Source organism: Scyliorhinus torazame, chromosome 4 (assembly GCF_047496885.1).
Source record: "Scyliorhinus torazame isolate Kashiwa2021f chromosome 4, sScyTor2.1, whole genome shotgun sequence".
Lineage (NCBI taxonomy): Eukaryota > Metazoa > Chordata > Chondrichthyes > Carcharhiniformes > Scyliorhinidae > Scyliorhinus > Scyliorhinus torazame.
This window is the reverse complement of record NC_092710.1, coordinates 79543946-79565600: the sequence shown is the minus strand read 5'-3', so window position 1 is coordinate 79565600 and position 21655 is coordinate 79543946. Positions and strand designations below refer to the sequence as shown.

General features: G+C 71.0%; 1 protein-coding gene across 1 annotated transcript in view; it reads left to right on the top strand.

Annotated features, from left to right (window-relative positions):
* The first annotated feature begins 1269 nt into the window (after window positions 1–1269).
* LOC140410319 (uncharacterized) overlaps window positions 1270–21655 on the top strand; it is a 70944-nt gene continuing 50558 nt past the window's right edge. The window contains exon 1 of the mRNA XM_072498313.1: window positions 1270–1409. The gene's annotated coding sequence lies outside the window, so the exon portion shown is untranslated. The remainder of the gene's footprint in view (window positions 1410–21655) is intronic.

The window sequence follows — 21655 nt, the reverse complement described above, 5'->3', positions numbered from 1 at the left end:
TGGGGCCTGCTCAGTTTAGTAAGGAGTAAGCTTTTACCCTTTTGATTTGTCAGATACTGCAATCCCACAGTAAATACGACACTCTTTCTCCAACTTCACCCAACTATCCACAATATTCCCGTCGGAGACTTCCGGGTCGATACAGCCAAGTCCTTGCATCATACGAGCAACTTGCGACACCACTTCAAAGTGCTGGGTTCCCAAACGTGGCAACAAGGGTGTGGAACAAACATCAATTTGTTCACTAGTTAAACAGCTACTCCAGGTTTCTACTCTGCCCGCATCCCTGTCATGTCACCCTTTTTGTGGCCCTTTATCACGTCACAACATGATATCTCAGGCGAACAAAGGTCAAACTTCGCTCTACACTGCCCCCATCAAACACTCCCTGGACAGGTACAACACGGGGTTAGATACAGAGTAAAGCTCCCTCTACACTGTCCCCATCAAACACTCCCAGGACAGGTACAGCACGGGGTTAGATACAGAGTAAAGCTCCCTCTACACTGTCCCCATCAAACATTCCCAGGACAGGTACAGCACAGGGTTAGATACAGAGTAAAGCTCCCTCTACACTGTCTCCATCAAACACTCCAGGACAGGTACAGCACGGGGTTAGATACAGAGTAAAGCTCCCTCTACACTGTCCCCATCAAACACTCCCAGGACAGGTACAGCACGGGTTAGATACAGAGTAAAGATCCCTCTACACTGTCCCCATCAAACACTCCCAGGACAGGTATAGCACGGGGTTAGACACAGAGTAAAGATCCCTCTACACTGTCCCCATCAAACACTCCCAGACAGGTACAGCACGGGGTTAGATACAGAGTAAAGCTCCCTCTACACTGTCCCCATCAAACACTCCCAGGACAGGTACAGCACGGGGTTAGATTCAGAGTAAAGCTCCCTCTACACTGTCCCCATCAAACACTCCCAGGACAGGTATAGCACGGGGTTAGACACAGAGTAAAGCTCCCTCTACACTGTCCTCATCAAACACTCCCAGGACAGGTACAGCACGGGGTTAGATACAGAGTAGTGCCCCCTCTACACTGTCCCCATCAAACACTCCCAAGACATGTACAGCACGGGTGTAGATACTGAGTAAAGGTCCCTCTACACAAGCCCTTTAAACACCTTTGTACTTTGTGTGCTGAATGTGTAATTTGAATGTGCCACTGATTATGGAGCTGCCATCTCCCACAATGCCAGGCGGATATGCAAGTGCCCTATCATTTCCTGAGGAGCAGTGACTCTGCAGATTGGTGTGTGTGGCTGGAAGCCATTTGCTGATTCTGTGCTGTACTGCCTCTGCCTCTCTGCACTGCTGCTTCGAGTGATTCACTGCAGCCAACCTCTGGGCAAAGCGTTTGCAACCTGGCCTCTGCCATGTTGCAGAAGGGAGAGTGAGTGTGAGAGTGGGAGTGAGACGAGAGGGTGCAAAGTGAACAGGGTCGTACAGAGATAGCAGAGAGATAGAGAGAGGGAGAGAGGAGGAGCTGCTGCATTGAAGAGGCCTGGAGCTAACAAAGGGCAGACAGAGGGAGCCTGCACACTGCTGGTAGGTCAGCTTTGACTCAACACTGGAACTAGGTGCAGGCACTCTGGACAGCACTCCTTCCTGTCCCACTCTCCCTCCCCCCCACCTCCTCTCTCTCTCTCCCTCCCCCTCTCTCTCTCCCTCATCCCCCCCTCTCGCTCCCTCCCTCATCCCCCCTCTCTCTCCCTCATCCCCCCCTCTCTCTCGCCTCACCCCCCCCTTCCTCTCCCTCCTCCCCCCTTCCTCTCCCTCCTCCCCCTCCCCCTTCCTCTCCCTCCTCCCCCCACCCCCTTTCCTCTCCCTCCTCCCCTTCCTCTCCCTCCTCCCCCTTCCTCACCCCCTCTCCCCTTTCCTCTCCCTCCTCCTCCCCTCTCCCCTCCTTCCCCCTCTCTCCCTCCTCCCCCTCTGCCCCTCCTTCCCCCCCTCTCCCCCTCCTTCCCCCCTCCCCCTCCTTCCCCACCTCTCCCCCCTCCTTCCCCCCGCTCCCCCTCCTTCCGCCGCTCTCCCCCTCCTTCCCCCTCTCGCTCTCCCCCTCCGTCCCCCTCTCCCCCTCCTTCCACACCTCTCCCCCCTCCTTCCCCGCCCTCTCCCCCTCCTTCCCCCCTCTCCCCCTCCTCCCCCCTCTCCCCCTTCTCCCCTCTCCCTCCTTCCCCCCTCCCCCCCTCCTTCCCCCTCTCCCCCTCCTTCTCGCCTCTCCCCTCCTTCCCCCTCTCGCCCTCTCCCCCTCCTACCCCACCTCTCCCCCTCCTTCCCCCCCTCCCCCTCCTCTCCCCCTCTCCTTCCCCCCTCTCCCCCCTCTCTCCCCCTCCTTCCCCCCACCCCCCAACTCCTCCCTCTCCCCTCCTTCCACCCTCCCCCCATCCTTCCACCCTCCCCCTCCTTCCGCCCTCTCCCCCTCCTTCCGCCCTCGTCCCCCTCCTTCCGCCCTCTCCCCCCTCCTTCCCCCCTCTCCCCCTCCTTCCCCCCTCTCTCCCCTCTCTCCCCTCCTTCCCCCCCTCTCCCCCCTCCTTCCCCCCTCTCCCCCCTCCTTCCCCCTCCCCCTCCTTCCCCCTCCTCCTCCTTCCCCCTCCCCCTTCCCCCATCCCCCGCCCTCCCCCCTCCTTCCGCCCTCTCCCCCTCCTTCCCCACTCTCCCCCCTCCAATCCCCCCCTCTCCCCCTCCTTCTCCCCTCTCCCCCTCCTTCCCCACTCTCCCCCCTCCTTCCCCCCTCCCCTCCCCCTCCTTCCGCCCTCTCCCCCCTCCTTCCCCACTCTCCCCCCTCCATCCCCCCCTCTCCCCCTCCTTCCTCCCCTCTCCCCCTCCTCCTCCCCTCTCCCCCTCCTTCCCCCCTCTCCCCCTCCTTCCTCCCCTCTCCCCCTCCGTTCCGCCCTCTCCCCCTCCTTCCCCCCTCTCCCCCTCCTTCCTCCACTCTCCCCCCTCCTTCCCCCCTCTCCCCCCCTCCTTCCCCCCTCTCCCCCCTCCTTCCCCTCCCCCTCCTTCCCCCTCCCCCTTCCTCCATCCCCCACCCTCTCCCCCTCCTTCCGCCCTCTCCCCCTCCTTCCCCCTCTCCCCTCCTCCTTCCTCCCCTCTCCCCCTCCTTCCCCACTCTCCCCCCTCCTTCCCCCTCCCCTCCCCCTCCTTCCTCCCCTCTCCCCCTCCTTCCTCCCATCTCCCCCTCCTTCCCCCCTCTCCCCCCTCCCCCTCCTTCCTCCCCTCTCCCCCTCCTTCCTCCCCTCTCCCCCCTCCTTCCCCACTCTCCCCCCTCCTTCCCCCCTCCCCTCCCCCCCTCCCCTCCCCTCCCCCTCCTTCCCCCTCCCCTCCCCCTCCTTCCGTCCCCTCTCCCCCTCCTTCCTCCCATCTCCCCCTCCTTCCCCCCTCTCCCGCCTCCCCCTCCTGTCCCCCTCCCCTCCCCCTCCTTCCTCCATCTCCCCCTCCTTCCTCCCATCTCCCCCTCCTTCCCCCCTCTCCCCCTCCTTCCTCCCATCTCCCCCTCCTTCCCCCCTCTCCCCCTCTCCCCCTCCCCCTCCTTCCTCCCCTCTCCCCCTCCTTCCTCCCCTCTCCCCTCCTTCCCCCCTCTCCCCCTCCTTCCCTCCCTCTCCCCCTCCTTCCCCCCTCCCCTCCCCCTCCTTCCCCCCTCCTCCCTCTCCCCCTCCTCCCCCCTCCCCCCTCCTTCCACCCCTCCCCCCCTCTTTCCCCCTCCTTGCCCCTGCTCCTTCCCCCCCTCTCCCCCTCTCCCCCTGCCTTCCCCCCTCCCCTCCCCCTCCTTCCCCCCTCATCCCTCTCCCCCCTCCTACCCCCCTCCCCCCTCCTTCCCCCTCCTTGCCCCACCTCCTTCCCCCCTCCCTCCCCCCTCCCCCTCCCCTCTCCCCCCTCTCACCCCCCAACCCCCAACCTCCTCCCCTCCTTCCCCCCTCCCCCTCCCGCTCCTCTCCTCCCCCTCCTCCCCTCCCCCTCCTCCCCTCCCCCTCCCTCCCCCTCCTCCCCTCCCCCTCCCCTCCCGCTCCCCCCTCCCCCTCCTCCCCTCCCCCTCCCCTCCCCCCTCCCCCTCCCCCCTCCCCCCTCCTCCTCCTCCCCTCCCCCCTCCCCTCCCCCCTCTCCCCCTCCTCCGCCGTCCCCTCCTTCCCCACCTCTCCCCCTCCTTCCCCCTCTCGCTCTCCCCCTCCGTCCCCCTCTCCCCCTCCTTCCCCACCTCTCACCCCTCCTTACCCGCCCTCTCCACCTCCTTCCCCCCTCTCCCCCTCCTTCCCTCCTCTCCCCCTCCTTCCCCCCTCCCCAACTTCCCCTCTCTCCCCCTCTCCTTCCCCCCTCTCCCCCTCTCCCCCCTCCTTCCCCCCACCCACCCCAACTCCCCCCTCTCCCCCTCCTTCCACCCTCCCCCATCCTTCCACCCTCTCCCCCCTCCATCCGCCCTCTCCCCCTCCTTCCGCCCTCTCCCCCTCCTTCCCCCCTCTCCCCCTCCTTCCTCCCCTCTCCCCCTCCTTCCCCCCCTCCCCCTCCTTCCCCCCCTCTCCCTCTCCTTCCCCCTCACCTCCCCCTCCTTCCCCCTCCCCCTCCTTCCCCCTCCCCCCTCCTTCCCCCTCCCCCTTCCCCCCTCCCCCGCCCTCACCCCCTCCTTCCGCCCTCTCCCCCTCCTTCCCCCCTCTCCCCCTCCTTCCTCCCCTCTCCCCCTCCTACCCCCCTCTCCCCCCTCCTTCCCCCCTCCCCTCCCTCTCCTTCCCCTCCCCTCCCCCTCCTTCCTCCCCTCTCCCCCTCCTTCCTCCCATCTCCCCCTCCTTTCCCCCTCTCCCCCCTCCCCCTCCCCCTCCTTCCTCCCCTCTCCCCCTCCTTCCCCCCTCTCCCCTCTCCCTCTGCTGGTAGGTCAGCTTTGACTCAACACTGGAACTAGGTGCAGGCTCTCTGGGACACCACTCCTCCTGTCCCACTCTCCCTCCCCCCCACCTCCTCTCTCTCTCTCCCTCCCCTCTCTCTCTCCCTCATCCCCCCCTCTCGCTCCCTCCCTCATCCCCCCTCTCTCTCCCTCATCCCCCCCTCTCTCTCCCCTCACCCCCCCTTCCTCTCCCTCCTCCCCCTTTCCTCTCCCTCCTCCCCCTCCCCTTCCTCTCCCTCCTCCCTCACCCCCTTTCCCCTCCCTCCTCCCCTTCCTCTCCCTCCTCCCCCTTCCTCACCCCTCTCCCCTTTCCTCTCCCTCCACCTCCCCCTCTCCCCCTCCTTCCCCCCTCTCTCCCTCCTCCCCCCCTCTGCCCCTCCTTCCCCCCTCTCCCCCTCCTTCCCCCCTCAGCCTCCTTTCCCACCTCTCCCCCCTCCTTCCGCCGCTCTCCCCCTCCTTCCCCCTCTCGCTCTCCCCCTCCGTCCCCCTCTCCCCCTCCTTCCACACCTCTCCCCCCTCCTTCCCCTTTCCTCCCCCTCCTTCCCCCCTCTCCCCCTCCTCCCCCCTCTCCCCCTTCCCCCCTCTCCCTCCTTCCCCCCTCCCCCCCCTCTCCCCCTCCTTCCTCGCCTCTCCCCTCCTTCCCCCTCTCCCCCTCCTACCCCACCTCTCCCCCCTCCTTCCCCCCTCCCCCTCCTCTCCCCCTCTCCTTCCCCCCTCTCCCCCCTCTCTCCCCCTCCTTCCCCCCACCCCCCCAACTCCCCCCTCTCCCCCTCCTTCCACCCTCCCCCCATCCTTCCACCCTCCCCCTCCTTCCGCCCTCTCCCCCCTCCTTCCGCCCTCTCCCCCTCCTTCCCCCCTCTCCCCCTCCTTCCTCCCCTCTCCCCCTCCTTCCCCCTCTCCCCCCTCCTTCCCCCCCTCTCCCCCCTCCTTCCCCCTCCTCCTCCTTCCCCCTCCCCCTTCCCCCATCCCCCGCGCTCACCCCTCCTTCCGCCCTCTCCCCCTCCTTCCCCCCTCTCCCCCTCCTTCCCCACTCTCCCCCCTCCTTCCCCCCTCTCCCCCTCCTTCCTCCTCTCCCCCTCCTTCCCCACTCTTCCCCCTCCTTCCCCCCTCCCCTCCCCCTCCTTCCCCCTCCCCTCCCCCTCCTTCCTCCCCTCTCCCCCTCCGTCCTCCCATCTCCCCCTCCTTCCCCCCTCTCCCCCTCCTGCCTCCCCTCTCCCCATCATTCCGCCCTCTCCCCCTCCTTCCGCCCTCTCCCCCTCCTTCCCCCCTCTCCCCCTCCTTCCTCCACTCTCCCCCTCCTTCCCCCCCTCTCCCCCCTCCTTCCCCCCCTCTCCCCCCTCATCCCCCTCCTTCCCCCTCCCCGCTTCCTCCATCCCCCACCCTCTCCCCCTCCTTCCGCCCTCGTCCCCCTCCTTCCCCCTCTCCCCCTCCTTCCTCCCCTCTCCCCCTCCTTCCCCACTCTCCCCCCCTCCTTCCCCCTCCCCTCCCCCTCCTTCCTCCCCTCTCCCCCTCCTTCCTCCCATCTCCCCCTCCTTCCCCACTCTCCCCCCTCCCCCTCCCCCTCCTTCCTCCCCTCTCCCCCTCCTTCCCCCCCTCCCCTCCCCCTCCTTCCCCCTCCCCTCCCACTCCTTCCTCCCCTCTCCCCCTCCTTCCTCCCATCTCCCCCCTCCCCCTCCTTCCCTCCCCCTCCTTCCTCCCCTCTCCCCCCTCCTTCCTCCCATCTCCCCCTCCTTCCCCCCTCTCCCCTCTCCCCCTCCCCCTCCTTCCTCCCATCTCCCCCTCCTTCCCCCCTCTCCCCCTCTCCCCCTCCTTCCCCCCTCCCCTCCCCCTCCTTCCCCCCTCATCCCTCTCCCCCCTCCTACCCCCCTCCCCCCTCCTTCCCCCTCCTTGCCCCACCTCCTTCCCCCCGCCCTCCCCCCTCCCCCTCCTCCCCCTCCCCCCTCCGCCTCCCCCCTCTCCCCCTCCCCCTCCCTCCTCCGCCCCCCCTCCTCCTCCCCCCCTCTCCCCTCCCGTCTCACCCCCCACCCCACCTCCTTCCCCTCCTTCCCCCCTCCCCCTCCCGCTCCCTCCTCCCCCTCCTCCCCTCCCCTCCTCCCCTCCCCCTCCCTCCCCCTCCTCCCCTCCCCCTCCCCTCCCCCTCCTCCCCTCCCCCTCCCTCCCCCCTCCCCCTCCCCCCTCCCCTCCCCCCTCCCCCTCCTCCCCTCCCCCCTCCCCTCCCCCCTCTCCCCCTCCTCCGCCGTCCCCGTCCTTCCCCACCTCTCCCCCTCCTTCCCCCTCTCGCTCTCCCCCTCCGTCCCCCTCTCCCCCTCCTTCCCCACCTCTCACCCCTCCTTACCCGCCCTCTCCACCTCCTTCCCCCCTCTCCCCCTCCTTCCCTCCTCTCCCCCTCCTTCCCCCCTCCCCAACTTCCCCTCTCTCCCCCTCTCCTTCCCCCCTCTCCCCCTCTCCCCCTCCTTCCCCCCACCCACCCCAACTCCCCCCTCTCCCCCTCCTTCCACCCTCCCCCATCCTTCCACCCTCTCCCCCCTCCATCCGCCCTCTCCCCCTCCTTCCGCCCTCTCCCCCTCCTTCCCCCCTCTCCCCCTCCTTCCTCCCCTCTCCCCCTCCTTCCCCCCCTCCCCCTCCTTCCCCCCCTCTCCCTCTCCTTCCCCCTCACCTCCCCCTCCTTCCCCCTCCCCCTCCTTCCCCCTCCCCCCTCCTTCCCCCTCCCCCTTCCCCCCTCCCCCGCCCTCACCCCCTCCTTCCGCCCTCTCCCCCTCCTTCCCCCCTCTCCCCCCTCCTTCCTCCCCTCTCCCCCTCCTACCCCCCTCTCCCCCCTCCTTCCCCCCTCCCCTCCCTCTCCTTCCCCCTCCCCTCCCCCTCCTTCCTCCCCTCTCCCCCTCCTTCCTCCCAGTCTCCCCCTCCTTTCCCCCTCTCCCCCCTCCCCCTCCCCCTCCTTCCTCCCCGCTCCCCCTCCGTCCCCCCCTCTCCCCTCTCCCTCTGCTGGTAGGTCAGCTTTGACTCAACACTGGAACTAGGTGCAGGCTCTCTGGGACACCACTCCTCCTGTCCCACTCTCCCTCCCCCCCACCTCCTCTCTCTCTCTCCCTCCCCTCTCTCTCTCCCTCATCCCCCCTCTCGCTCCCTCCCTCATCCCCCCTCTCTCTCCCTCATCCCCCCCTCTCTCTCCCTCACCCCCCCTTCCTCTCCCTCCTCCCCCCTTCTCTCCCTCCTCCCCCTCCCCTTCCTCTCCCTCCTCCCTCACCCCCTTTCCCCTCCCTCCTCCCCTTCCTCTCCCTCCTCCCCCTTCCTCACCCCTCTCCCCTTTCCTCTCCCTCCACCTCCCCCTCTCCCCCTCCTTCCCCCCTCTCTCCCTCCTTCCCCCCCTCTGCCCCTCCTTCCCCCCTCTCCCCCCTCCTTCCCCTCCTTCCACACCTCTCCCCCCTCCTTCCCCTTTCCTCCCCCTCCTTCCCCCCTCTCCCCCTCCTCCCCCCTCTCCCCCTTCCCCCCTCTCCCTCCTTCCCCCCTCCCCCCCCTCTCCCCCTCCTTCCTCGCCTCTCCCCTCCTTCCCCCTCTCCCCCTCCTACCCCACCTCTCCCCCCTCCTTCCCCCCTCCCCCTCCTCTCCCCCTCTCCTTCCCCCCTCTCCCCCCTCTCTCCCCCTCCTTCCCCCCACCCCCCCAACTCCCCCCTCTCCCCCTCCTTCCACCCTCCCCCCATCCTTCCACCCTCCCCCTCCTTCCGCCCTCTCCCCCCTCCTTCCGCCCTCTCCCCCTCCTTCCCCCCTCTCCCCCTCCTTCCTCCCCTCTCCCCCTCCTTCCCCCCTCTCCCCCCTCCTTCCCCCCCTCTCCCCCCTCCTTCCCCCTCCTCCTCCTTCCCCCTCCCCCTTCCCCCATCCCCCGCGCTCACCCCTCCTTCCGCCCTCTCCCCCTCCTTCCCCCCTCTCCCCCTCCTTCCCCACTCTCCCCCCTCCTTCCCCCCTCTCCCCCTCCTTCCTCCCTCTCCCCCTCCTTCCCCTACTCTTCCCCCTCCTTCCCCCCTCCCCTCCCCCTCCTTCCCCCTCCCCTCCCCCTCCTTCCTCCCCTCTCCCCCTCCTTCCTCCCATCTCCCCTCCTTCCCCCCTCTCCCCCTCCTGCCTCCCCTCTCCCCATCATTCCGCCCTCTCCCCCTCCTTCCGCCCTCTCCCCCTCCTTCCCCCCTCTCCCCCTCCTTCCTCCACTCTCCCCCTCCTTCCCCCCCTCTCCCCCCTCCTTCCCCCCCTCTCCCCCCTCATCCCCCTCCCCTCCTTCCCCCTCCCCTCTTCCTCCATCCCCCACCCTCTCCCCCTCCTTCCGCCCTCTCCCCCTCCTTCCCCCCTCTCCCCCTCCTTCCTCCCCTCTCCCCCTCCTCCCCACTCTCCCCCCTCCTTCCCCCTCCCCTCCCCCTCCTCCTCCCCTCTCCCCCTCCTTCCTCCCATCTCCCCTCCTTCCCCACTCTCCCCCCTCCCCCACCCCCTCCTTCCTCCCCTCTCCCCCTCCTTCCCCCTCCCCTCCCCCTCCTTCCCCCTCCCCTCCCACTCCTTCCTCCCTCTCCCCCTCCTTCCTCCCATCTCCCCCCTCCCCTCCTTCCCCTCCCCCTCCTCCTCCCCCTCTCCCCCTCCTTCCTCCCATCTCCCCCCTTCCCCCCTCTCCCCTCTCCCCCTCCCCCTCCTTCCTCCCCTCTCCCCCCTCCTTCCTCCATCTCCCCCTCCTTCCCCCTCTCCCTCTCCCCCTCCCCCTCCTTCCTCCCCTCTCCCCCTCCTTCCTCCCCTCTCCCCTCCTTCCCCCTCTCCCCCCTCCTTCCCTCCCTCTCCCCCTCCTTCTCCCCTCCCCTCCCCCTCCTTCCCCCCTCATCCCTCTCCCCCCTCCTACCCCCTCCCCCTCCCCCTCTTTCCCCCTCCTTGCCCCAGCTCCTTCCCCCCCCTCTCCCCTCCTTCCCCCCTCCCCTCCCCCTCCTTCCCCCCTCCCCTCCCCCTCCTTCCCCCCTCATCCCTCTCCCCCCTCCTACCCCCCTCCCCCTCCTTCCACCTCCTTCCCCCCCTCTCCCCCTCCTTCCCTCCTCTCCCCCTCCTTCCCCCCTCCCCAACTTCCCCTCTCTCCCCCTCTCCTTCCCCCTCTCCCCCCTCCCCCCTCCTTCCCCCACCCCCCCAACTCCCCCCTCTCCCCCTCCTTCCACCCTCCCCCATCCTCCCCCTCCCCCCCCCTCCTTCCGCCCTCTCCCCCCTCCTTCCTCCCCTCTCCCCCCCTCCTTCCGCCCTCTCCCCCCACCTTCCCCCCTCTCCCCCTCCTTCCTCCCCATCCCCCTCCTTCCCCCCTCTCCCCCCTCCTTCCCCCCTCTCCCACTCCATCCCCCCTCCCCCTCCCCCTCCTTCCCCCTCCCCCTCCTTCCCCCTCCCCCTCCTTCCCCTCCCCCCTTCCCCCCACCCCCTCCCTCACCCCCTCCTTCTGCCCTCTCCCCCTCCTTCCCCCCTCTCCCCCTCCTTCCTCTCCTTCCCCCTCTCCCCCCTCCTACCCCCCCTCCCCTCCCTCCTTCCCCCTCCCCCTCCTTCCACCCTCTCCCCTCCTTCCTCCCATCTCCCCCTCCTTCCCCCCTCTCCCCCCTCCCACTCCCCCCTTCCTCCCCTCTCCCCCTCCTTCCCCCCTCCCCCTCTCCCCTCCCCCTCCTTCCTCCCCTCTCCCCCTCCTTCCTCCCCTCTCCCCTCCTTCCCCCCTCTCCCACCTCCTATCCTCCCACTCCCCCTCCTTCCCTCCCTCTCCTCCTCCTTCCCCCCTCCCCTCCCTCCTTCCCCCTCCCTCCCCCTCCTTCCTCCCTCTCCCCCTCCTTCCTCCCATCTCCCCCTCCTTCCCCCCTCTCCCCCCTCCCCCTCCCCCTCCTTCCTCCCCTCTCCCCCTCCTTCCCCCCTCTCCCCTCTCCCCTCCCCCTCCTTCCTCCCCTCTCCCCCTCCTTCCTCCCCTCTCCCCTCCTTCCCCCTCTCCCACTCCTTCCCTCCCTCTCCCCCTCCTTCCCTCCCTCTCCCTCCTCCTTCCCCCTCCCCTCCCCCTCCTTCCCCCCTCATCCCTCTCCCCCTCCTACACCCCTCCCCCTCCTTCCCCCCCTCCCCCCTCTTTCCCCCTCCTTGCCCCAGCTCCTTCCCCCCTCTCCCCCTCCTTCCCCCCTCCCCTCCCCCTACTTCCCCCCTCATCCCTCTCCCCCTCCTACCCCCCTCCCCCCTCCTTCCCCCCTCCCCCCTCTTTCCCCCTCCTTGCCCCAGCTCCTTCCCCCCTCTCCCCCTCCTTCCCCCCTCCCCTCCCCCTCCTTCCCCCCTCATCCCTCTCCCCCTCCTACCCCCTCCCCCTCCTTCCCCCCTCTTTCCCCCCCATGCCCCACCTCCTTCCCCCTCCCCCTCCCCCTCCCCTCCCCCTCTCCTCCCCCACCCCACCTCCTTCCCCTCCTTCCCCCCCTCCCCCCTCCCGCTCCCCCTCCTCCCCTCCCCCTCCTCCCCTCCCTCCCGCTCCCCCTCCTCCCCTCCCCCTCCCGCTCCCCGTCCCCCTCCTCCCCTCCCCCTCCTCCCCTCCCGCTCCCCCTCCCCCTCCCCCTCCTCCTTCCCCCCCTCTCCCCCTCCTCCCCTCTCCCCTCCTTCCCCACCTCTCCCCCTCCTTCCCCCCGCTCCCCCTCCTTCCGCCCCTCTCCCCCTCCTTCCCCCTCTCGCTCTCCCCCTCCGTCCCCCTCTCCCCCTCCTTCCCCACCTCTCACCCCTTCTTACCCGCTCTCTCCCCCTCCTTCCCCCCTCTCCCCCTCCTTCCCTCCTCTCCCCCTCCTTCCCCCCTCCCCAACTTCCCCCCTCTCCCCCTCCTTCCCCCTCTCACCCTCTCCCCCTCCTTCCCCCTCCCCCCCAACTTCCCCCCTCTTCCCCCCTCCCCCCTCCTTCCGCCCTCTCCCCCCTCCTTCCCCCCTCTCCCCCTCCAACCTCCCCTCTCCCCTCCTTCCTCGCCTCTCCCCCTCCTTCCCCCCTCTCCCCCCTCCTTCCCCTTCCCCTCCCCCTCCTTCCTCCCCTCTCCCCCTCCTTCTGCCCTCTCCCCCTCCTTCCCCCCTCGCCCTCCTTCCCCACCTCTCCCCCTCCTTTCCCCCGCTCCCCCTCCTTCCGCCGGTCTCCCCCTCCGTCCCCCTCTCCCCCTCCTTCCCCCTCTCCCCCTCCTTCCCACCTCTCCCCCCTCCTTCCCCGCCCTCTCCCCCTCCTTCCCCTTCTCCCCCTCCTTCCACCCAACTTTCCCCCTCCTTCCCCCCTCTCCCTCTCCCCCTACTTCCCCCCTCTCCCCCTCTTCCCTCCTCCCCCCTCCTTCCCCCCTCTCCCCCTCTTCCCCCACCCCCCTCCTTCCCCCCTCTCCCCCTCCTTCCTCCCCTCTCCCCCTCGTTCCTTGCCTCTCCCCCCCTTCCCCCCTCTACACCCTCCTTCCCCCTCCCCTCCCCCTCCTTCCTCCCCTCTCTCCCTCCTTCCTCCCCTCTCCCCCCTTCCCCACCTCTCCCCCTCTCCTTCCCCCTCCCCCTCCTCTCCCCCTCTCCTTCCCCCCTCTCCCCCCTCTCTCCCACTCCTTCCCACCTCCCCCCAAACTTCCCCCCTCTCCCCCTCCTTCACCCTCCCCCATCCTTCCCCCCTCCCCCACCCCCTCCTTCCGCCCTCTCCCCACTCCTTCCTCCCCTCTCCCCCTCCTTCCCCCCTCTCCCCCTCCCCCCTCCTTCCCCCCTCTCCCCCTCCTTCCCCCCTCTCCCCCCTCCTTCCCCCTCAACTCCCCTCCATCCCCCTCCCCCTCCTTCCCCCCTCCCCTTCCCTCCGCCCTCTCCCCCTCCTTCCGCTCTCTCCTCCTCCTTCCCCCTCTCCCCCTCCTTCCTCCCCCTCCTTCCCCCCCCTCTCCCCCCTCCCCTCCCCCTACTTCCCCCCTCCCCTCCTCCTCCTTCCTCCCCACTCCCCCTCCTTCCTCCCATCTCCCCCTCCTTCCCCCCTCTCCCCCCTCCCCCTCCTTCTCCCCTCTCCCCCGCCTTCCACCCCTCTCCCCCTCCTTCCTCCCCTCTCCCCCTCCTTCCTCCCCTCTCCCCATCCTTCCTCCCCTCTCCCCCTCCTTCCCCCCCTCTCCCCCTCCTTCCCCCCTCCCCTCCCCCTCCTTCCCCCCTCCCCTCCCCCTCCTTCCCCCCTCATCCCTCTCCCCCCTCCTACCCCCCTCCCCCCTCCTTCCACCTCCTTCCCCCCTCTCCCCCTCCTTCCCTCCTCTCCCCCTCCTTCCCCCCTCCCCAACTTCCCCTCTCTCCCCCTCTCCTTCCCCCCTCTCCCCCACTCTCCCCCTCCTTCCCCCCACCCCCCCAACTCCCCCCTCTCCCCCTCCTTCCACCCTCCCCCATCCTTCCGCCCTCTCCCCCCTCCTTCCGCCCTCTCCCCCTCCTTCCGCCCTCTCCCCCCTCCTTCCGCCCTCTCCCCCTCCTTCCCCCCTCTCCCCCTCCTTCCTCCCCTCTCCCCCTCCTTCCCCCCTCTCCCCCTCCTTCCCCCCCTCTCCCTCTCCTTCCCCCTCCCCTCCCCCTCCTTCCCCCTCCCCCTCCTTCCCCCTCCCCCTCCTTCCCCCTCCCCCTTCCCCCCTCCCCCACCCTCACCCCCTCCTTCTGCCCTCTCCCCCTCCTTCCCCCCTCTCCCCCTCCTTCCTCTCCTTCCCCCCTCTCCCCCCTCCTTCCCCCCTCCCCTCCCTCTCCTTCCCCCTCCCCCTCCTTCCTCCCCTCTCCCCCTCCTTCCTCCCATCTCCCCCTCCTTCCCCCCTCTCCCCCCTCCCACTCCCCCTCCTTCCTCCCCTCTCCCCCTCCTTCCCCCCTCTCCCCTCTCCCCCTCCCCCTCCTTCCTCCCCTCTCCCCCTCCTTCCTCCCCTCTCCCCTCCTTCCCCCCTCTCCCACCTCCTTCCCTCCCACTCCCCCTCCTTCCCTCCCTCTCCCTCCTCCTTCCCCCCTCCCCTCCCTCTCCTTCCCCCTCCCCTCCCCCTCCTTCCTCCCCTCTCCCCCTCCTTCCTCCCATCTCCCCCTCCTTCCCCCCTCTCCCCCCTCCCCCTCCCCCTCCTTCCTCCCCTCTCCCCCTCCTTCCCCCCTCTCCCCTCTCCCCCTCCCCCTCCTTCCTCCCCTCTCCCCCTCCTTCCTCCCCTCTCCCCTCCTTCCCCCCTCTCCCACTCCTTCCCTCCCTCTCCCCCTCCTTCCCTCCCTCTCCCTCCTCCTTCCCCCCTCCCCTCCCCCTCCTTCCCCCCTCATCCCTCTCCCCCTCCTACACCCCTCCCCCTCCTTCCCCCCTCCCCCCTCTTTCCCCCTCCTTGCCCCAGCTCCTTCCCCCCTCTCCCCCTCCTTCCCCCCTCCCCTCCCCCTACTTCCCCCCTCATCCCTCTCCCCCTCCTACCCCCCTCCCCCCTCCTTCCCCCCTCCCCCCTCTTTCCCCCTCCTTGCCCCAGCTCCTTCCCCCCTCTCCCCCTCCTTCCCCCCTCCCCTCCCCCTCCTTCCCCCCTCATCCCTCTCCCCCTCCTACCCCCTCCCCCTCCTTCCCCCCTCTTTCCCCCCCATGCCCCACCTCCTTCCCCCTCCCCCTCCCCCCTCCCCTCCCCCTCTCCTCCCCCACCCCACCTCCTTCCCCTCCTTCCCCCCCTCCCCCCTCCCGCTCCCCCCTCCCCCTCCTCCCCTCCCCCTCCTCCCCTCCCTCCCGCTCCCCCTCCTCCCCTCCCCCTCCCGCTCCCCGTCCCCCTCCTCCCCTCCCCCTCCTCCCCTCCCGCTCCCCCTCCCCCTCCCCCTCCTCCTTCCCCCCCTCTCCCCCTCCTCCCCTCTCCCCTCCTTCCCCACCTCTCCCCCTCCTTCCCCCCGCTCCCCCTCCTTCCGCCCCTCTCCCCCTCCTTCCCCCTCTCGCTCTCCCCCTCCGTCCCCCTCTCCCCCTCCTTCCCCACCTCTCACCCCTTCTTACCCGCTCTCTCCCCCTCCTTCCCCCCTCTCCCCCTCCTTCCCTCCTCTCCCCCTCCTTCCCCCCTCCCCAACTTCCCCCCTCTCCCCCTCCTTCCCCCTCTCACCCTCTCCCCCTCCTTCCCCCTCCCCCCCAACTTCCCCCCTCTTCCCCCCTCCCCCCTCCTTCCGCCCTCTCCCCCCTCCTTCCCCCCTCTCCCCCTCCAACCTCCCCTCTCCCCTCCTTCCTCGCCTCTCCCCCTCCTTCCCCCCTCTCCCCCCTCCTTCCCCTTCCCCTCCCCCTCCTTCCTCCCCTCTCCCCCTCCTTCTGCCCTCTCCCCCTCCTTCCCCCCTCGCCCTCCTTCCCCACCTCTCCCCCTCCTTTCCCCCGCTCCCCCTCCTTCCGCCGGTCTCCCCCTCCGTCCCCCTCTCCCCCTCCTTCCCCCTCTCCCCCTCCTTCCCCACCTCTCCCCCCTCCTTCCCCGCCCTCTCCCCCTCCTTCCCCTTCTCCCCCTCCTTCCACCCAACTTTCCCCCTCCTTCCCCCCTCTCCCTCTCCCCCTACTTCCCCCCTCTCCCCCTCTTCCCTCCTCCCCCCTCCTTCCCCCCTCTCCCCCTCTTCCCCCACCCCCCTCCTTCCCCCCTCTCCCCCTCCTTCCTCCCCTCTCCCCCTCGTTCCTTGCCTCTCCCCCTCCTTCCCCCCTCTACACCCTCCTTCCCCCTCCCCTCCCCCTCCTTCCTCCCCTCTCTCCCTCCTTCCTCCCCTCTCCCCCCCTTCCCCACCTCTCCCCCTCTCCTTCCCCCCTCCCCCTCCTCTCCCCCTCTCCTTCCCCCCTCTCCCCCCTCTCTCCCACTCCTTCCCACCTCCCCCCAAACTTCCCCCCTCTCCCCCTCCTTCACCCTCCCCCACCCCCTCCTTCCGCCCTCTCCCCACTCCTTCCTCCCCTCTCCCCCTCCTTCCCCCCTCTCCCCCTCCCCCTCCTTCCCCCCTCTCCCCCTCCTTCCCCCCTCTCCCCCCTCCTTCCCCCTCAACTCCCCTCCATCCCCCTCCCCCTCCTTCCCCCCTCCCCTTCCCTCCGCCCTCTCCCCCTCCTTCCGCTCTCTCCTCCTCCTTCCCCCTCTCCCCCTCCTTCCTCCCCCTCCTTCCCCCCCCTCTCCCCCCTCCCCTCCCCCTACTTCCCCCCTCCCCTCCTCCTCCTTCCTCCCCACTCCCCCTCCTTCCTCCCATCTCCCCCTCCTTCCCCCCTCTCCCCCTCCCCCTCCTTCTCCCCTCTCCCCCGCCTTCCACCCCTCTCTCCCCCTCCTTCCTCCCCTCTCCCCCTCCTTCCTCCCCTCTCCCCATCCTTCCTCCCCTCTCCCCCTCCTTCCTCCCCTCTCCCCCTCCTTCCCCCTCACCCCTCTCCCACCTCCTTCCCCCCTCCCCCTCTTCCCCCCTCCTTGCCCCCTCCCCTCCTCCCCCTCCCCTCCCCTCCTCCCCACTCCCGCCCTCCCCTCCCCCCCACCTCCTTCCCCCTCCCCCTCCCGCCCTCCCCTCCCCCCACCTCCTTCCCCCTGCCCCTCCCGCTCTCCCCCTCCCGCCCTCCCCCTCCCCCTCCCGCCCTCCCCCTACTCCCCTCCCCCTCCCCCTCCTCCACTCCCCCCCCTCCTCCCCTCCCCATCCCCCTCCCCCTCCCCATCCTCCACTCCCTCCTCCTCCCCATCCCCTCCCCTCCCCCTCCCCTCTCCCCTCCCCCTCCCCCTCCCCTCCCCTCCCCCTCCCTCCCCCTTCCCCTCCCCCTCCCCCTCCTCCCCTCCCCCTCGCCTCCCCCCTCTCCTCCCCCTCCCCTCCCCCTCCCCTCCCCCCTCCTCCCCCTCCCCCTCCCCTCCCCCTCCTCACCTCCTTCCCCTCCTTCCCCCCTCTCCCACTCCCCCCCTCCCCTCCTACCCTCCTCCTACCCCCTACCCTCTCCCCCTCCTTCCCCCCTCCCCCCTCCTCCACCTCCCATCCTTCCCCACCTCTCCCGCCTCCTTCCCCCCGCTCCCCCTCCTTCCGCCCCTCTCCTCCTCCTTCCCCCACTCGCTTTCCCCCTCCGTCCCCCTCTCCCCCTCCTTCCCCACCTCTCCCCCCTCCTTCCCCGCCCTCTCCCCCTGCTTCCCCCCTCTCCCCCTCCTTCCCCCCTCCCCAAATTCCCCCCTCTCCCCCTCCTTCCCCCCTCACCCCTCTTCTCCCTCCCCCTCTTCCCCCCTCCCCCTCCTTCCCCCCTCCTTCCGCCCTCTCCCCTCCTTCCGCCCTCTCCCCCCTCCTTCCCCCCTCTCCCCCTCCTTCCTCCCCTCTCCCCCTCCTTCCCCCCTCTCCCCCCAACTTCCCCCCTCCCCCTCCCCCTCCTTTCTCCCCCCTCCCCCGCCTTCCACCCCTCTCCCCCTCCTTCCTCCCCTCTCCCCTTCCTTCCTCCCCTCTCCCCCTTCTTCCCCCTCACCCCTCTCCCACCTCCTTCCCCCTCCCCCTCCTTCCCCCCTCCCCCCCTCTTTCCCCCTCCTTGCCACCTCCCCTCCCCCTCCCCCTCCCCTCCCCCTCCCCTCCCCCCTGCCCTCCCCCCTCCCCCTCCCCTCCCCCTCCTCACCTCCTTCCCCTCCTTCCCCCCTCTCCCGCTCCCCCTCCTCCCCTCCTCCCCCCCATCCCCCTCCTCCCCTCCCCCTCCCCTCCCCTCCCCCTCCCCATCTCCCCTCCTTCCCCACCTCTCCCGCCTCCTTCCCCCCCGCTCCCCCTCCTTCCGCCTCTATCCCCCTCCTTCCCCCTCTCGCTTTCCCCCTCCGTCCCCCTCTCCCCTCCTTCCCCACCTCTCCCCCCTCCTTCCCCACCTCTCCCCCTCCTTCCCCGCCCTTCCCCCTGCTTCCCCCCTCTCCCCCTCCTTCCCCCTCCCCAAATTCCCCCCTCTCCCCCTCCTTCCCCCCTCTCCCCCTCCTTCCCCCTCTCGCTTTCCCCCCTCCGTCCCCCCCATCCCCCCTCCTTCCCCCCTCCTTCCCCCTCCCCTCCCCCTCCTTTCTCCCCTCTCCCCTCCTTCCCCCCTCCTCCACCTCCCCTCCTTCCCCACCTCTCCCGCCTCCTTCCCCCCGCTCCCCCTCCTTCCGCCCCTATCCCCTCCTTCCCCCTCTCGCTTTCCCCCTCCGTCCCCCTCTCCCCCTCGTTCCCCACCTCTCCCCCCTCCTTCCCCACCTCTCCCCCCTCCTTCCCCGCCCTCTCCCCCTGCTTCCCCCCTCTCCCCCTCCTTCCCCCCTCCCCAAATTCCCCCCTCTCCCCCTCCTTCCCCCCTCTCCCCCTCCTTCCCCCTCTCGCTTTCCCCCTCCGTCCCCCCCTCCCCCTCCTTCCCCCCTCATCCCTCTCCCCCCTCCTACCCCCATCCCCCCTCCTTCCCCCCTCCTTCCCCCTCCCCTCCCCCTCCTTCCTCCCCTCTCCCCTCCTTCTCCCCTGTCCCCCTCCTTCCCCCCCTCTCCCCCTCCTTCCCCCCTCGCCCTCCTTCCCCACCTCTCCCCCTCCTTCCCCCCGCTCCCCCTCATTCCGCCGCTCTCCCCCTCTGTCCCCCTCTCCCCCTCCTTCCCCACCTCTCCCCCCTCCTTCTCCGCCCTCTCCCCCTCTTTCCCCCCTCTCCCCTCCTTCCCCCGTCTCCCCCTCCTTCCACCCAACTTTCCCCCTCCTTCCCCCCTCTCCCTCTCCCTACTTCCCCCCTCTCCCGCTCTTCCCCCCTCCCCCACTCCCCCTCCCCCTCCTTCCGCCCTCTCCCCCCTCCTTCCCCCCTCTCCCCCTCCTTCCTCCCCTCTCCCCCTCGTTCCTCGACTCTCCCCCTCCTTCCCCCCTCCCCCTCCTCCCCCTCCCCTCCCCCCTCTCCTCCCCCCTCCCGCCCTCCCCTCCCCCACCTGCTTCCCCCCTCCCCCCTCCCGCCCTCCCCTCCCCCCACCTCCTTCCCCCTCCCCCTCCCACTCTCCCCCTCCCCCTCCCGCCCTCCCCCTCCCCCTCCTCCCCTCCCCCTCCCGCACTCCCCCTCCTCCCCTCCCCCTCCCCCTCCTCCACTCCCCCCCTCCTCCCCTCCCCCTCCCCCTCCTCCACTCCCCCCTCCTCCCCTCCCCCTCCCCCTCCCCATCCTCCACTCCCCCCTCCTCCCCTCCCCCCTATCCCCTCCCCTCCCCCTCCCCTCCCCCTCCCCCTCCCCCTCCCCCTCCCCTCCACCTCACCTCCCCCCTCCCCTCCCCACTCCCCCTCCCCTCCCCCTCCCCCCCACCCCCTCCCCTCTACCCCTCCTTCCCCTCCTTCCCCCCCTCTCCCGCTCCACCCTCCCCCTCCCCCTCCTACCCTCCTCCTCCCCCATCCACCTCCTCCCCTCCCCCTCCCCTCCCCCTCCCCCCTCCCCCCCTCCCCCCCTCCCCATCTCCCCTCCCCCTACCCTCTCCCCCTCCTTCCCGCCTCACCCCCTCCTCCACCTCCCCTCCTTCCCCACCTCTCCCGCCTCCTTCCCCCTGCTCCCCCTCCTTCCGCCCCTCTCCCCCTCCTTCCCCCTCTCCCCCTCCTTCCCCACCTCTCTCCCCTCCTTCCCCCCTCCCCCTCCTCTCCCCCTCTACTTCCCCCTCTCTCCCCCTCCTTCCCCCCTCGCCCCCCAACAACCGCCCTCTCCCCATCCTTCCCCCCCTCCCCCTCCCCCTCCTTCTGCCCTCTCCCCCTCCTTCGGCCCTCTCCCCCCTCCTTCCTCCCTCTCCCCCTCCTTCCTCCCCTCTCCCCCTCCTTCCCCCCCCCTCTCCCCCCTCTCCCCCCCCTCTCCCCCCTCCTTCCCCCCTCTCCCCTCCCCCCGCCCTCTCCCCCTCCCCCCGCCCTCTCCCCCTCCTTCCCCCCTCTCCCCCTCCTTCCTCCCCTCTCCCCCTCCTTCACCCCTCCCCTCCCCCTCCTTCCCCCCTCCCCTCCCCCTCCATCCCCCTCCCCTCCCCCCTCGTTCCTCCCATCTCCCCCTCCTTCCTCCCATCTCCCCCTCCTTCCTCCCATCTCCCCCTCCTTCCCCCCTCTCCCCCTCCCCCTCCCTCCTCCCCCTCTCCCCCTCCTTCCCCCCTCTCCCCCTCCTTCCTCCCATCTCCCCCTCCTTCCTGCCATCTCCCCCCTCCTTCCCCCCTCTCCCCCCTCCTTCCCCCCTCTCCCCTCCCCCCGCCCTCTCCCCCTCCCCCCGCCCTCTCCCCCTCCTTCCCCCCTCTCCCCCTCCTCCTCCCCTCTCCCCCTCCTTCCCCCCTCCCCTCCCCCCTCCTTCCCCCCTCCCCTCCCCCTCCATCCCCCTCCCCTCCCCCTCCTTCCTCCCATCTCCCCCTCCTTCCTCCCATCTCCCCCCTCCTTCCTCCCATCTCCCCCCTCCTTCCCCCCTCTCCCCTCCCCTTCCTCCTCCCCTCTCCCCCTCCCCCTCCCTCCTCCCCTCTTCCCCCCTCTCCCCCTCCTTCCCCCCTCTCCCCCTCCTTCCCCCCTCTCCCCCTCCTTCCCCCCTCTCCCCCTCCTTCCCCCCTCCCCTCCTTCCCCGCTCACAGCCTCTCCCCACTCCTTCCCCCCTCCCCCTCCTTCCCCCCTCCCTTTCTCTTTCCCCCTCCTTGCCCCACCTCCTTCCCCCCTCCTCCCTTCCCCCTCCCCTCCCCCTCCCCTCCTCCCCCTCCCCTCCCCACTTCCCTCCTCCCCCTCCCCTCTTCCCCCCTCCCCTCCCCCTCCCCCTCCTACCCCCTCCTCCCCCCCACCCCACCTCCTTCCCCTCCTTCCCCCTCCTCCCCCCACCCCACCTCCTTCCCCTCCTTCCCCCTCCCCCTCCCCTCCCTCCCCTCCTCCCCCCACCCTACCTCCTTCCCCTCCCTCCTTCCTCCCCTCCCCTCTCCACCTCTCCCCTTCCCCCTCCCCACCTCCCCCCTCGTCGCCCTTCCTTCCCCCTCCCCTCCCCCTCCTTCCTCCCCTCTCCCCTCCTTCTCCCCTCTCCCCCTCCTTCCCCCCCTCACCCCTCCTTCCCCCCTCGCCCTCCTTCCCCACCTCTCCCCCTCCTTCCCCCCGCTCCCCCTCCTTCCGCCGCTCTCCCCCTCTGTCCCCCTCTCCCCTACTTCCCCACCTCTCCCCCCTCCTTCTCCGCCCTTTCCCCCTCTTTCCCCCCTCTCCCCTCCTTCCCCTGTCTCCCCCTCCTTCCACCCAACTTTCCCCCTCCTTCCCCCCTCTCCCTCTCCCCCTACTTCCCCCCTCTCCCGCTCTTCCCCCCTCCCCCTCCCCCTCCTTCCGCCCTCTCCCCCTCCTTCCCCCCTCTCCCCCTCCTTCCTCCCCTCTCCCCCTCGTTCCTCGACTCTCCCCCTCCTTCCCCCCCTAACCCCTCCTCCCCCTCCCCTCCCCCCTCTCCTCCCCCTCCCGCCCTCCCCTCCCCCCCACCTCCTTCCCCCCTCCCCCCTCCCGCCCTCCCCTCCCCCCACCTCCTTCCCCCTCCCCCTCCCACTCTCCCCCTCCCCCTCCCGCCCTCCCCCTCCCCCTCCCGCACTCCACCCTCCTCCCCTCCCCCTCCCCCTCCTCCACTCCCCCCCTCCTCCCCTCCCCCTCCCCCTCCTCCACTCCCCCCCTCCTCCCCTCCCCCTCCCCCTCCCCCTCCCCATCCTCCACTTCCCCCCTCCTTCCCTCCCCCCTATCCCCTCCCCTCCCCCTCCCCTCCGCCTCCCCTCCCCCCTCCCCTCCCCACTCCCCCTCCCCTCCCCCTCCCCCTCCTCCCCACCCCCTCCCCTCTACCCCCTCCTTCCCCCCTCTCCCGCTCCCCCCTCCCCTCCCCCTCCTACCCTCCTCCTCCCCCATCCACCTCCTCCCCTCCCCCTCCCCTCCCCCTCCTCCCCCTCC